The sequence below is a fragment of the Hypanus sabinus genome, chromosome 2, assembly GCF_030144855.1.
Source record: "Hypanus sabinus isolate sHypSab1 chromosome 2, sHypSab1.hap1, whole genome shotgun sequence".
Classification (NCBI taxonomy): Eukaryota; Metazoa; Chordata; class Chondrichthyes; order Myliobatiformes; family Dasyatidae; genus Hypanus; species Hypanus sabinus.
In genome coordinates, this window is record NC_082707.1 from 67,462,945 (window position 1) to 67,476,096 (window position 13,152).

The 13,152-nt window shown below is 39.9% G+C and overlaps 1 long non-coding RNA gene across 2 annotated transcripts in view; it reads right to left on the minus strand.

Annotated features, from left to right (window-relative positions):
• Positions 1–7,165: 7,165 nt before the first annotated feature.
• LOC132379633 (uncharacterized) overlaps positions 7,166–13,152 on the minus strand; it is an 89,727-nt gene continuing 83,740 nt past the window's right edge. For both annotated transcript variants that reach the window (XR_009507496.1, XR_009507497.1), the window contains exon 4: positions 7,166–8,597. This is a non-coding gene — a long non-coding RNA (uncharacterized LOC132379633). The remainder of the gene's footprint in view (positions 8,598–13,152) is intronic.

Consider the following 13,152-nt stretch of genomic DNA (forward strand, 5'->3'; position numbering starts at 1 on the left):
GGAACAAGACCTTATATACTGGCTGGGTAGCCTCCAACCTGATGGCAGGAACATTGATTTCTCTAACTTCCGTTAATGCCCCTCCTCCCCTTCTTACCCCATCCCTGACATATTTAGTTGTTTGCCTGTTCTCCATCTCCCTCTGGTGCTCCCCTCCCTCCCCCTTTCTTTCTCCCGAGGCCTCCCGTCCCATGATCCTTTCCCTTCTCCAGCTCTGTATCACTTTCGCCAATCACCTTTCCAGCTCTTAGCTTCATCCCACCCCCTCCGGACTTCTCCTATCATTTTGCATTTCCCCCTCCCCCACTACTTTCAAGTCTCTTACTATCTTTCCTTTCAGTTAGTCCTGGCGAAGGGTCTCGGCCCGAAACGTCGACAGTGCTTCTCCCTTTAGATGCTGCCTGGCCTGCTGTGTTCCACCAGCATTTTGTGTGTGTTGTAAGAATTTTATATGTTTCTTTCTCTTCTAAGTGTTTAAGAATGGAAGACTAGCCTACTTACTCTCTTCTGAGTAATGAACCTGCTATCCAGGATCTAGTCAAGTGAGTTTTCATTGCACTCTCTATAGTAAGTATCTCTATCAAGGTAATCCTTTAACAATGAAGGTTCACACTCTATTGTTATTGATTTCTAACTTTCTACATAGTATTCTAGTCCATTCAGATGGCAACTATGAATCAACAACATTGTGGTGAGTCACATACTGTGTAGGCTGAACCCTGTAGGATGACAGGTCTTATTTCCTGAAGGACATAGTGAACTTGGTGGGGATTTTATGCTTACATTGCTAATGTATAAATCACAGAGTATAAAAAAATGCTGCACAAGAACTGGTCCTACAGTCCACATTGTCAATACAAACCATAATGTCTGTATAAACTGTCCTCATTGATACTATCCATATGCATGTGATCCAGATCTCTTTTCTCACTGCCTGTTCACATGCTTGTCAAAATGCTCCTTAAAATTTGCTATTGTATACAAACTTTTTTTATTATTATAAATGACATAATTACTGGAATTTAAATTTCTTAGATAGTCTTTCCAGATCAATAACCAAGTTCTGTGGTTACCAATTACCAATTGATCTCAATGCTTCAAAACCCATGTTGATAGTATCAGTACTGCACATAACTTAGAATTTGGTGTTAGCATTTTTTTAACAACCTAAACTCTGGATAAATCTGGGGAGGTACATAAATACCACTTGCAAATAAATTAATAGAATTGTGATTTGGCAATTATCTCTGCTTCATGAAGCATTTGTTGTATTCATTTTCATGCTGCAAAAGGAAAGCAAGGACACTTAATGTAAGGGAGGAACTTAATGGATTTAATCCTTTGAAAAAGAACTCCAGAGTTAAAGCAGCTAAAGCAAATAGTCACTTCTTGACAGCAAAGTAATTGGTGAAGAAATTGCTTATGCATTTGTCATAATTTTCCAAAACACTCTTCAGTTCTGGAGTTTTTGATTTTTGTGATTGCAAAAATGCAAATACGACAGGGGGAAAAAGCAAGTGACACCCTGTCAGTTTAATGCTATTTTGTGGAAAGCTGTTTGGATCTATCATAAGAGACAGAATAACTGAGATCTTGTAAACTAACACCTACTAAGAGATTATGCATGAATTTTAGAAGAAGAGCACATATCTGACTTCCAGTGTTGATTCTTATTTTGAGGAGACTTTTAACTTAGTAGACACAGAAGTGTCTATTGTTGTTACATACCTGAGCTTCCAAAAGACAATTGATAAGGTTCTGCCTGAGGGAATATGAAAAAGGTGATGGCACGGGGAATAGTTTCTGATTGCTATCTATAACAGGCTTTCTCCAAGTCTCTATAATGGGTTATTAGCTATTCACCACGTACATTGTGATTCAGAAGATAACTCCCGGAATGCTGATACTTATATCCAAGTCTGCTAAACAAACTATGTTACAAGGTACCATGTGCTTATGGAAGCTGATGGTTAGAGACACACGTAGAGTACAGTTGCATGAACAAAATTTGATTAAACAAAGATCAGTAAGGCAGAGTGAGATGACGAGATGGCTAAGTATGCTCTTGGAGTGGTGTTATTTATAGCAGCCAACTGTTCACAATCTATATCTGTAATTTGGAGATGAAGAATAATATTTTCAAGTTTGCTGTTATTACAAAGCTGAATGACAGCGTTTGCTGTGAGGATTTATTTAAAGGTAGAAACTAGAACAAGATTACAAGAGTCATTTTGAAGTTGGGAGGCTACAAACTGTGAGACCCTGCAGTAATTGGTGCCGAGGATGTTTAATCCTCATAAGTAATTTGGACAAGGGGTTAACCGTAATATTTCCAAGTTTGCTAATGATGCATAGCTAGGTGGCAGTGTGAGCTGGGAAGAAGCTGCAGAGGGCCTTAAGGGAGATCTAGACTGATTAATTGAATGGTAGACGGAATATAATGGGAGGAATATGGAATCATCTACTTCGATAGAAAAAATATAGAAAGGCAGAGCATATTTCAAATGTCATAAGATTGAAAGGTATTAACATTTATAGAATGTCACTGAAAATCAACATCCCAGGTACAGCAAGCAATTAGGACAATAAATTATACATTTGCCTTCATTACAAGTTTAAAATTTGAGTCCGAGACTAGATTACAAAATTATGTTGAGTGCCGTTGTATCTGCATCTGAAATGCTCTTTATCGGTCTGATCTTCCCACCTGAGAAAAGATGTAGTTTTAATAGAGGAAGTGCAGTGTAAGTTCACCAGATTGTTTCCTGGGATGATCAGCTGAGTGTGTAAGAATGAGAAGTAACCTCAGTGAAGTGCATAAAATTCTTATAAAGTTTGACATGGTTGAGGGATTGACATTGCTCCTGATGTCGTGGTTTAGAACAGAAATGGGAAAATATTTCTTCACCCAAAGTGTAATGAATCTTTGGAATTCTCAACCAAAGAAGACTAGGGTGATTCAGTCACAGAGAATATCTAAGAAAGTGACTGATAGATCTTTAGATGTTAGGGCATTCAAATCCTAAAGTATTTGGCCAATGATATAAAAGAGGATAAAAAAAAAGTTTCTTCAGATATATGAAGTGTAAAAGAGAGGTGAGAGTGGATATCGGATCGCTGGTAAACGATGCTGGAGAGGTAGTAATGGGGGACAAGGATTATCAATCTTTACTGTGAAAGACACTAGAAGTATGGTGAAAGTTTCAGATATCAGCGGTCATGAAGTGGGTGAAGATACCATAACCAGAGATAAAGACCTTGGGAAACTGAAAGGACTGAAGGTAGATGGTATACACCACAGGGTTCTGAAAGAGCTGGCTGAAGTGATTGTGGAGGCATTAGTAATGATATTTCAAGAATCACTAGATTCTTGAATGGTTCTGGAAAATGGGTAATTTGCAAATATCACTCCACTCTTCAAGAAGGGAGAAAGGCAGAAGAAAGGAAACTATAGCCCAGTTAGTCTGACCTCAGTGGTTGGGAAGATGTTGGAGTTGATTGTTAAGGATGAAGTCGCAGAGTACTGGAGGCACATGATAAAATAGGCCGTTGTCAGCAAGGCTTCCTCAAGGGAAAATCTTGCCTAACAAATCTGTTGGAATTATTTGAAGAAATAACAAGCAAAATAGACAAAGGAGAATCAGTTGACGTTGTGTACTTGGATTTTCAGAAGACCTATAACAACAGACCACACATGAGGCTGTTTAACATCTACAAGCCCATGGTATTACATGAAAGATTCTAGCATGGATATAGCAGTGGCTGATTGGCAGGAGGCAGAGAGCGGGAATAAAGAGAGCCTTTTCTAGTTGCCTGCTGGAGACTAGTGGTATTCCACAGGAATCTGTTTTGGGACCAGTTCTTTTTACTTTATATGTCAATGATTTGCATGTTGGAATTTATGGCTTTGTTGTAAAATTTGCATACTATAAAAAGATAGGTGGAGGGGAGGTAGTTTTGAGGTAGTAGAGAGACTACAGAAGGTCTTAGATAAATTCGGAGAACAGGCAAAAAAATGGCAGATGGAAAACAGTGACTGGAAGTATATGGTCATGTACATTTGTAGAAGAAATGAAAGTGTTAACTATTTTCTAAATTGAGAGAAAATATATAAAAAAAACTGAGGTGCAAAAGGACTTGGGAGTCCTTGTGCAAGATTCCTTAAAGGTTCATTTGCAGTTTGAATCAGTGGTGAGGAAGGCAAATGCAATGTTAGCATTATTTCAAGAGGACTAGAATATAAAAACAAGGATGTAATGTTGAGACTTTATAAAGCTCTGGTGAGGTCTCACTTGGAGTATTGTGAGCAGTTTTGCGTCCCTTATCTTAGAGAGAATGTGCTGAAACTGGAGAGGGTTCAAAGCAGGTTCATGAAAATGATTCCAGATTAAATGGTTTGTCATATGAAAAGCATGTGACCCTGTATTCACCAGGATCCAAAAGGATAAGCAGTAACCTAATTGAAACCTATCAAATGGTGAAAGACCTTGACAGCGTGGATGTGGAGAGGATGTTTCCTATTCTGGGAGCGTATAAGGCCAGAGGAGACAGCCTCAGTATGGAACATCCTTCTAGAATGGAGTTGAGGAGGGATTTATTTAGCCAGAGAGTGGTGAATCTGTGGAAATCTTTGTCACAGACAGCTGTGGAGCCCAAGTCTTTGTGTATATTTAAGGCAGAAGTTGATAGATTCTTGATTGGTCAGGGCATGAAAGGATACGGGGAGAAAGCAGGAGTTTGAGGTTGAGACGAAAATTGGATCAGCCATGTTGAAATAGTGGAGCAGACTTGATGGGCCAAATGGCCTAATTCTGCTCCTAAATCTTATGGTCCTATGGTCAATCAAGAGATCTGGAGGAAAGTTGCACTGAGGTCAATAATCATCTACAAGCTTATTATGTGTCAGAGGAGCACGAGGACAAAATGGTTTATCCTGCTTCTATACCATGTCTTTCTGATGGATAGACTGGACACATCCAGCTGTAACTTACTTGAGCACCGTTCATAATTTTTTACACCTTCAACTGCTCACCTGATTGTGCCGTGATAGACAGTCCTGTTGACAATAAGATTCTTTCATACTCTGTGTTTTTCTGGTTTATTGCTTCAATGTGTATAAACATGAATTAAAATATAGTTAAATTTATATACTAACACTTATCCATTTGTTAAATGTTGTAAAACCCTCTGAATATTGCCAATTTCCATTCAACAATTCTGCAGTACTGTATTGCGGGTACTCTTTGCCATATCACCCGTAAGTAGCTACTGCCTTTGAAAGAGAGCAGCTGTAAGCTTAACTGCCTTTGGCTGAGTATTTCATAATGAACATTAGCCTAGCTTTCTATAGCAATAGACGTTGTTTAAAACTGTTTAAATAATTGACAGTGAAGGCAATGAGACAAGCCTAATTTTCTGTATAATATTTACTTCAAGTTAATGATTTCAGAGTCCGTTTTATTTATGAGTTATTTTGATTACATGTAAAATGTAAGGTGGCTAAGGAGATTTAGAAACATTTTAGAGTTTGGCTCCTTGCCTACAGATTTCTGAGCTTGAATTCCAGACCTACCCATTACTCAACTGCACTTCATTTAGATGTATGCTATATGTCAAGCAGGCCACTGGATGATGGATTTTATCTCAGGAGGATGGGCTGGTGTTGGAGAGAGGTGGTTAGGGGAGGCCGTATTTTACTTGACAGTTGACATCATCAGGATTATCCTGATGAATGAGATTTATGGCATTTACCACGGCTAAAGAGAGCCTACAGTCAATACATATTATCATGTGCTGCAGTTAAAGAATGATGCATGATGAAAGATCATGAGAAATCATGATTTAGCTCACTTTAGCTCCTTTTCTCTTACATTTTCTCACTCCTCTTCAACTGGAGCAGTGCTGAATGTACTGCAAATACCTCTCAATTTTGGTGACAGTGCCATTCATCAAAAGATGACATGTGGTTGATTTAGGGTAAAGTTACATGTTAGGTCTCACCTTTCAAGGGGTGAAGGATATTTTCCATTCTTCAAATGTTTTCCTTATGTCATCTTCCCTGGAGGTAATAGCTTTGAGGAATTTATTAACAAGAAAAAAAAGGGAAGTACAGTATATTTTAGGAGATTTCCACTTAAATTAAATTCATTTTTTCTCAGCTTTCTTCATCCTATAATTTTCTGCTTTAAAGGTATATATTTCACCATTAAAATACCACAGGATTGAGTTAACATTTCTGTCTTGTAGAATGCAATAGTTAATTACCAAACATCTTAATTAGCTAACAAAAAAGTTCCAGTAGTCGAAAGCACATTGTTTATAGATGTTCATTTCCTGCTACCTATGACAGGCTTCTTAAACTTCATTTGCATTTCTTGATTAAAATGTAAATCTGATTTTGCAGCTCCTCAGACCACATTTGACATCAAGGTGCTTTTGCTCTTTATTTATTGGTATTGGCAATGAGGGCTAGACGAATCAATCAAGGTATTTCCTCTAATAAGAACAGAAATTAATTGAAATGATCAGCAAGACAATCAGTGGAGAGAAAAACAGATTTAAGTTAGTTAAATCAATAAATGATCCTTCATCAGTCTAGCTATTGCTGTTTCTACTTCAGATTTCTAGCATCTGCAGTTTTATTGAAGTGAGAGTTCTTTGTGTGTCATTCTCTTTCATTGTATAGTTGATAATGGGTTGGGGGACCACAGTAATATTGCTAGCAGAGCTGCTGCCTCACAGCATGAGAGGCTTGGTTCAATCCTGCTCTCGGGTGCTGTCTCTGTAGAGTTTGCACACGCTCCCTGCGAATGCATGTGTTTGCTCTGAAAGCTCAGGTTCCCTCCCACATACCAAAGATGTGTAGGTTGGTATATCAAATGGCCAATGTAAATTTCACCCTGTGGTACAAGGGAATTTATGTCGGATTAGTGTAAAAGGTGCATGATGATTGGTGTGGACTTAGCAGGCTGAATGGCCTGTTTAAGTGCTGTATTTCTTTTTAATTAATAAATTCCACATTACAACAGTTGAAAAGGTTCACAAATTTGCTGTCCAATGATTTATATTTTCATAGTATTACAATGTAGAAGAAATGGTATTGGATGAGGGGAATGTTCAGGGCACAGAGGAAGTATTATCAAGTCCATGCTGGCCCACAGAGCAATTCAATACTCTGTAACCTATTTTCCCCACATAGCTACCAAAGTTCAAAGTTCAAAGTAAGTTTATTATGAAAGTACATATATGTCACGGCAAACAACTCTGAGATTCATTTTCTTGTGGGCATTCCCAGCAAATACAAAGAAACACAATAGAATCAATGAAATGCTGTACATAACAAGACAGATATACAACCAATATGCAAAAGCAAATGAGCTGTGAAAATACAAAATAATAATAATAATAATAATAATAAATGGGCAATAAATATTGAGAACATGAGGTGAAGAGTTCTTGAAAGTGACTACATGGGTTGTGGGAACAGTTCAGTGATGGGGTGAGTGAAGTCGGGTGAAGTTATCCCTCTGGTTCAAGAAACTGATGGTTTAAGGCTGATAATTGTTCCTAAAACCTAGTGGTGTGGGTCCTGAGGCTCTTAAACCACCCTCCTGATGGCAACAGCAAGAAGAGAGCATGGCCTGGATGGTGGGGCTCCTGATGATGGATGCTGCATTCTTGCAACAGCACTCCATGTTGATGTGCTGATTGGTGGGGAGAGCTTTACCCATGACGGACAGGGCCATAACAGCTACTTTTAGTAGAATTTTCCATTCAAAGGCGTTGATATCTCCATGTTTGGCTGTGATGCAACCATTCATTATACTCTCCACTGCACATCTACAGAAGCTTGACGAAGGTTTTCGATGTTTAGAAAGTTTTACTTTCTTCGAAGTTTGCAAAGATCCAGCATGTCATCAACTCCTCGTAGATTCTAACACTCACTCACACACAATGTGGCAATGTAGTGGAAGCAAATTAGCTTCTTACAATTTATCTTTTACTAGTTCAATGGACTAATAAATAATATTTATAGTACATTTATTTTCTATGATAAGCAAAACCTGCAACTTAACATTTATTATTTATTTATAATTGAAAAATAAAGCCAAATCCTTATACTTAGTACACTTTCAAAATATATATTCTTAACATCATTTCATATTGAATGCTCCATAAATCATTATTTTGTGGATGTTATTTGATCACTATGCTTCTCCCTAAATTGAATGACCAACTTCAAAGCACTGTAGTTAGTTACAGACAGGACAGTCTAATGACAGTATAGTAACTTTTTTATTAATTGGAATAATTTGCAAAAGTCAGTGGGCATATATTTTTTTAGAGCTAAAACAGGTTATATTACAAAAACAAGCAAGTTTTATGCTAGTAAAGCCAATCCATAGGTGTGAGCAATCTTGCCTTGTGACACCTGCAAGGAACCAGCTGCTGCATTTCCACAGCCATCAGTTATCTTTCTCCAGCGAAGATCAGGGGCGAGCAGGTTGGCTGTTGGTTCTGATTTTCAAGAGAAGCGGATGGCTTTTCACACCAGGGCTGGGAGAGGTATAGCTGCTTCTTCTTTTCATACTGGGTACCTGGAAGAGGTGACTTTAGTATCAGTGTGCAAGAGAGTGAGCAAAGAGGCAAAACATTACAACAGAGGTAACACGAGTGGATCTGCAGCTGCTGGAAATAAATAAAAACACAAAATGCTGGCAGAACTCAGCAGGCCAGACAGCATCTATGGGAGGAGGCAGTGACAACGTTTTGGGCTGAAACCCTTCATCAGGAGTGAAGTAACATGGGATGGTCAGGGGGGGATAAGAAGTGGGGGGAGGGATAAAGTACAGAGCTAGGAAGTGATAGGTTGGAGGGAAATGGACTAGGGGGAAGGTGGAGAATTATGGGAAATAAAAGAGAAAGAAAGGTAGGGCTGGGGGGTTGGGGGAGATGATAGTGAGGGGGGGAAGAGAGAGAAAGAGAACCAGACTGAAATAATAGATAGGGATGGGGGGGCAGGGGTGTCAATGGAGGTCTGTGAGTTGGATGTTCATGCCGGCAGGTAGGAGGCTACCCAGGTGGGAGATAAGGTGTTGCTCCATCGACCTGCGCGCGGCCTCATCTTGACAGTAGAGGAGACCATGGACAGACATGTCGGAGTGGGAGTGGTCTGTGGAATTGAAGTGTGTGGCCACAGGGAGATCCCGCCACTGCTGGAGGACCGAATGCCGGTGTTCGGCGAAACGGTCTCCCAGTCTGCGGCGGGTCTCCCCAATGTATAAATGGCCACATCGGGAGCACCAGATACAGTATATCACCCCAGTTGACTCGCAGGTGAAGTGGTGCCTCACCTGAAAGGACTGTCGGGGGCCTGGGATGGTGGTGAGAGAAGAAGTGCGGGGGCAGGTGTAGCACTTCTTCCCATTGCAGGGATGAGTGCCTGGAGGGAGGTCTGTGGGGAGGGATGGAGGGGATGAATGGACAAGGGAGTCACGTAGGGAGCGATCCCTGCGGAAAGCCGAGAATGGGGGGAGGGGAAGATGTGGCTGGTTGTGGGATCACGTAGGAGGTGGCGGAAGTTACGCGGGATTATATGTTGGATACATTGGATAATCCTCCGTAACTTCCACCCGACAGTCCTTTCAGGTGAGGCACCACTTCACCTGCAAGTCAACTGGGGTGATATACTGTATCCAATGCTCCCGATGAGGCCATTTATACATTGAAGAGACCTGCCGCAGACTGGGAGACCGTTTCGCCCAACACTGGCGCTCAGTCCTCCAGCAGTGGCGGGATCTCCCTGTGGCCACACACTTCAATTCCACAGACCACTCCCACTCCGACATGTCTGTCCATGGCCTCCTCTACCGTCAAGATGAGGCCGCGCGCAGGTCGATGGAGCAATACCCTATCTCCCACCTAGGTAGCCTCCTACCTGCCGGCATGAACATTCAACTCACAGACCTCCGTTGATACCCCTGCCCCCCCATCACTATCTATTATTTCAGTCTGGTTCTCTTTCTCTCTCTTCCCCCCCCCCACTATAATCTCCCCCCCCCCAGCCCTACCTTTCTTTGTCTTTTATTTCCCATAATTCTCCACCTTCCCCTTAGTCCATTTCCCTCCAACCTATCACTTCCCAGCTCTCTACTTTATCCCTCCCCCCACTTCTTATCCCCCCTCGACCATCCCATGTTACTTCACTCCTGATGAAGGGTTTCGGCCCGAAACATCGTCACTACCTCCTCCCATAGATGCTGTCTGGCCTGCTGAGTTCTGCCAGCATTTTGTGTTTTTACAACAGAGGTTAAATATTGTGGAAATAGTAATTTCTAAAAATATCACAATTTTATACACATACTATTCATAATTAAGGACCAAATGTAGCAGATCATCCATTCTGATGTCAGATCAGGTCACAAGTAAATAACAGAAGTGAATAATAGTTTGCTTTTATATTTTGTTTTCAAGAAATTATTTGTTCAAAGTTGATTGCCCTGGAATTTCTTTGGCCTAACATATCTAAACACTTTTGCCCTGGGTCATGAATAAAATCTCTGGTTGACTCCCTTCATTATCCTTCCTTCCAGGAGATTTATATTCTGAGCATCACAATTAAACAGTTTATAATCCAAATCAGTAGATCTCCAACCTGACAGGAATAGATCAATGAACAGAAGGTGATTTTAATACTGAGAATACAGAATGAATGCTGATCCAGGAAAATCGACAAAATAGAATTTTAAAATGATTGTTCACCATGGGGCCATTGTACAAAGGCCACTTTTTAGATTTCTGGTCTACAATAACAATAGACTGCCAGAAAAGTCCTGCATGTTTAATGCTGAAGAAGCACTTGTTTGTAAAACACTTGAGAATGAACATTTCCAGGCACTGTACTCTCTTCCTGTGTGACATAGAATTTTCTGTTCAAGGGAGTGTGTGAATAAATAATTTATATCAAAATCAGGCTGTGAGAGCACAGTAATTTACATTTTAAATTCAGCATAAGTTAAGTCAATAGAGGGAGCTCCAGAATAAAATCAAATTATATTGTATTAGGAGTAGCGAAATACATATATCTTCTCACACACAGATAATTTGCTTTTATTACTTTATCCAGTTTGCTGTTCAATCTTAAAATAGTGGCTGTTTTATTTTCAAATCTAGAGTCCTTGCTGTTTCATAGCATGCGGCTGTAACAGTAAACATCACTCTGTAGGAGGCAACAAAGGCTGAAATTTAACAGTGCATTTGATTTCTTTCCCCTGTTAATTAGTAACTTTTTAAATACAGCATTTAAGGCTTTCTTTGCAACACTTGTAAACCAGATAGAGATTGCTTCAGGAACTGACCGTCTTACACGTTGGGTAATAAATCTTTGTCCATGTAGTGCAGGATAGATTCATACATTACTGCCCCGGTTATGCTGTGCGTTCAAGCATGCACATGTGGTTCTCATCAGTTTGCCACCAAACGAGAGGTCATGAAAATGAAACTAGTGAACCATATGCAGTCACCAGAAAATAAGTATGTGGCTCCAATTATGGTAAATTTTATGGTAAACAGTTCATTGCACACAGAATCTTTTTTCATTCAGAGCTGTCCTCATGGGGAAATTGTACATTGAAAGTACATCCTATGTCCCAGATTTTTCAGTCAGTGATGAAGTGATGGGATATTTCACTGACCTTGAAGAAATCTGCCTGAAAATATTCCGTGACGTGTGCACTGCAGATTTACTTTACCTGACATCAGCTCTGCCCTGCATCAGTTCTCCTGTCCATTAACAGTGATGTCATCAAGCAGATTAAATAGCCAATTGGTCTGAAGAATTCTTGTAAGCAACAAACCACGTATTCACTGTTAGCTCTTCTTTAACATTTTATAGAAGAGAAATAAAATCAGAGCTATACACATGAAGCTAAGGTTAAAGCTGTAATGTTAGGATATAAAACAATAAACTGTAAATAATTTGTATAATTTTAAATAACTATGCAATCTTAAAATAGTTGACTGAAAGAATGACAGTCTGCAAACATACAACTAGATTGTTAGGTCACAAAGGTTGCAATGCAATAATTACAATTTACCATGGTGTTAAAAATTAGTTACACCCTCTGCAAGAACAGAAGAAATAGAAACAGGCTTAAGGTTCCTTGATCTGATATCATGACTTAGGTCAACTTTGCTGCATGATTTTCAATTTTTCTAAATCCTTAGGTAAATATAACTCTATCAGTCTCAGCATAGATTACCCTCAATAAATGAATATCTATAATCCACAAAAGTAAGAGATTTGGAAGGTTTACAGACCTCAACCCAATGAAGGTCCTGTTCTATTCAATACTGAAGCATCATTTCCTATGGTGAAACTATTTTCACGAATTCTAACCTCTCACCTAGAGAAAACAGCTTCTTGTTACACATCACAAACAAGAGAAAGTCTACAGATGCTGGAAGTCAGAGCAACACACACAAAATGCTGGAGGAACTCAGCAGGCCAGGCAGCATCTATGGAAAAAAGTACAGTCAGCGTTTCAGGCCCTTTGGATCCTTCTGAGGAGCGCTTTTGAAAGATGGGGGAGGGGACAGAGAGACAAGTGGATGGGAAATGATGAAGGGGAGATGGATCCTCTCTCATGCTATATTTTTTTCCGCCTATCACCTCCCTCTGGTGTTCTTCCCCACCCCTTTCTTCTTTCTTCCATGGCCTTCTGTCTGTTTTACCAATCAATTTCCTAGCTCTTTGTTATTTCTCTCCCCCTCCAAGTTTCACCTATCACCTGGCATTTCTCTTTCCCCTCCCCCCACCTTTCAAATCTACTCAGCTTTTTTTTCCAGTTCTGCCAGAGGGGTTTCAGCCCAAAATGTCGACTGTACTTTTTTCCATAGATGCTGCCTGGCTTGATGAGTTCCTCTAGCATTTTGTACGTGTTTCTTGTTACACATCCTATCTTCAAGAACATCAATGTTCACTTTTATTGAGTGCAGCCAATCTTATCCAATCTCTCTTGAATAGACAACCTCCATCTCAGGAATCAATTTAGGGAATCAACACTACACTGACTCCAATGCAAATGTATAGCATAGAGAGACTAAAACTGCATACTGTATCCCAAAACTGGCCACCTCAGCACAATATATTAA